We start from the raw sequence: 2,921 nt of genomic DNA, 5'->3' as shown, positions 1-2,921 counted from the left end.
GAGCCCGGCAATCCCAGCAATTTGGAAGGCCAAGGTGAGGGGATTGCTTGAGCCCAGGCGTTCAAGACCAACCTGGGCAACTTGGTGAGACCTCGTCTCTACAATACATAAAAAAATAAGCCTGGCATGGTAGTTTGTGCCTGTAGTTCCAGGTACTTGGAAGGCTGAGGTGGAAGGATCGCTTGAGCCCAGCAGGTAGAGGCTGTGGTGCCCATGAGTATGCCACTGCATTCCAGACTGGGTGACAGTGTGAGACTCCAACTAAATTAAAAGGAAAATCCTTATAGTTTGATTTTTTTTGGTGGTCATCAACAGTCCTGTGACAAGTGGGGATACTTCATCAACCAGTTTAGCTATGGGAATTGAAGATGTGTAGGAAGGTAAGTTGAGATATTATTTTGCTAATCAGTCAACTTTAAGACTTAACAAATGCACTTTGATCTCATGAAAATGACAGCTCAGCAGAGGATTTAGGGCTGTAATTTATGATGAAATAAACAGATTGTGATTAGGCAACTCACTTAGCTTGAGACACGTCCTGAGAGGATCGGGGCTCCAGCCTAGTTAGATGGGAGACGCATCTGCCAAAGTGGACATTTGAAAAACTCGGTGGCTCAGCCTGTAATCCCGTGCCTTTGGGAGGCTGAGGTGAGTGGATTGCCTGAGCCCGCAGGTTCAAGACCCGCCTGGGCCCGCAGGTTCAAGACCCGCCTGGGCAGCGAGACTTCATCTCTACAATAAATCAAAAAATTAGCTGGATATGGTAGCGCGCGCCTGTAATTCCGGCTACTTGGAAGGCTGAGGCGGAAGGATCGCCGGAGCCCAGCAGGTCGAGGCTGCGGTGGCCGGGAGCGGCCACTGCACTCCAGTCTGGGCGACAGAGTGAGACTCCAACTCAAAAAAAAAAAAAGAACTCCACACACTGGGGAGGATGTTGGCAAGGAAACACCATTATTTTCTATTTAACACTTCTTGAATGTTTTTCCATCAATTTGTTTTTTATTGTTTGTTTGTTTTGAGTCAGAGTCTCACTCTGTTGCCCAGACTGGAGTGCAGTGGCACGCTCACAGACACCACAGCCTCAACCTGCTGGGTTCAGACGATCCTTCTGCCTCAGCATTCCAAGTAGCTGGAACCACAGGTGCACACCACCACACCCAACTAATTTTTTGATTTATTGTAGAGATGAAGTCTTGCCAAGTTGCCAAATCTGGTCTTGCATCCCTGGGCTCAGGAAATCCTCTCGCACAGGCCTCCCAAAATGCTGGGATTAGAGGCATGAGTCACCACTCTCGGTCTGTCAATTTGTTCTTTAAAAATGTATTTTAGCTGGGTGCGGTAGTATCCCAGTAATCCCAGCACTTTAGGAGGCGGAGGCAAGAGGATTGACTGAGCTCAGGTGTTCAAGACCAGCCTGGGCAACTTGTCAAGACCTCGTCTCTACAATAAATCTAGAAAAATTAGCCAGGCGTGGTGGCATGTAGTTCCAGCTACTTGGAAGGCTGAGGTGAAAAGATCACCTGAACTCAGCAGGCCGAGGCTGCGGTGGCCGTGAGAATGCCACTGCACTCCTGCCTGGGTGACAGAGTGAGATTCCGATTCAAACAATAAATAAAAATAAATTTTTAAAAATGTATTTTGTTTTATTTATTTTACTTTATTTTTTTTTTAGTTGGAGTCTCACTCTGTCACCCAGACTGGAGTGCAGTGGCCGCTCCCGGCCACCGCAGCCTCGACCTGCTGGGCTCTGGCGACCCCCCGACCTCAGCCTTCGGAGCAGCTGAAATTACAGGCGCGCGCTACCACGCCCGGCTAATTTTTTGATTTTATTGTAGCAATGAGGTCTCACCTGCCCAGGTGGGTCTCGAACCCGCGGCCTCAGGCAATCCACTCACCTCAACCTCCCAAAGGCGCGGGATTACAGGCTGAACCACCGAGCCTGGCTGTATTTTTTTTTTTACATAGAGATGAGATCTTGTTACACTGCCCAAACTGGTCTCAAACCCCTGATCTCAAATGATTCTCCTCCTGCCTTGGCTTCCAAAGTGCTAGGGTTACAGGTATGAGCCACGGCTTTGGCTTCCATCAAGTCTCACCAGATTGCTGGCAGTAAAAATACGAATCTATTCATTCATTTACTTAGATCACTACAGACAGAAGCCTGTGGGTTACTGAAAGCCTCTGGGTTACTGCTTTTTCTGTCTCTGGAACAGGCTGTTCTGATTAAATCAAGGTGAGGTAAGATGTTTAGGCCTTTGCTTTCAGCAGCCAAGAGTGAGTTAGGAGAAAAGAGACTGCCCTCTTAAAAGAGAGAATGAAAGGAAGGTGAAGGGAAAAGGTCACAAACACAAAGGAGAAAGAGAAACTTGTTTCCTTCCCTGAAGCTGTGGAGACAGACACAGGCGTCAGAAGCTTTCAAAATGGCTGAGTGTACTCTCTGACCTGTGTTCACAGGAAGTTCCTCTTGGTCTCCAGGTGCGGGAGGATGCTCTGCCGAGAATCTTTACCTCCTTTCCCGCAACCTCTCTCCTTTGTCTCTTCCTTAGTACGATCATTTCCAACCATGCATAGTGGTGCACCCCTGTAGTCCCAGCTATTCGGGAGCCTGAGACTGGAGGATCACTTGAGCAGGAGTTCGAGGCTGCTATAAGCTATGGTTGTGCCACTGCACTCCGGACTAGGAGACAGAGCAAGACTTCATGTCTGAAAATAAACAAATAAATAAATAAAGCAATTTATTAGAATAAAACAAAATGAACTGGCTACTAGCAGTTTTGAAACCACTCTCTGGGAAGCAGTTCTCTGCCTCTAACATTTAATTTTAAGCCAGGTTCGGTGGCTCAGCCTGTAATCCCACGCCTTTGGGAGACTGAGATGAGTGGATTGCCTGAGTCCGCGGGTTCGAGACCCACCTGGGCAGC

Source organism: Carlito syrichta, unplaced genomic scaffold (assembly GCF_000164805.1).
Source record: "Carlito syrichta isolate Samal-C Ts95f unplaced genomic scaffold, Tarsius_syrichta-2.0.1 Scaffold304445, whole genome shotgun sequence".
NCBI lineage: Eukaryota > Metazoa > Chordata > Mammalia > Primates > Tarsiidae > Carlito > Carlito syrichta.
The sequence above is the reverse complement of the archived record's forward strand: the minus strand, read 5'-3'. Positions refer to the sequence as shown.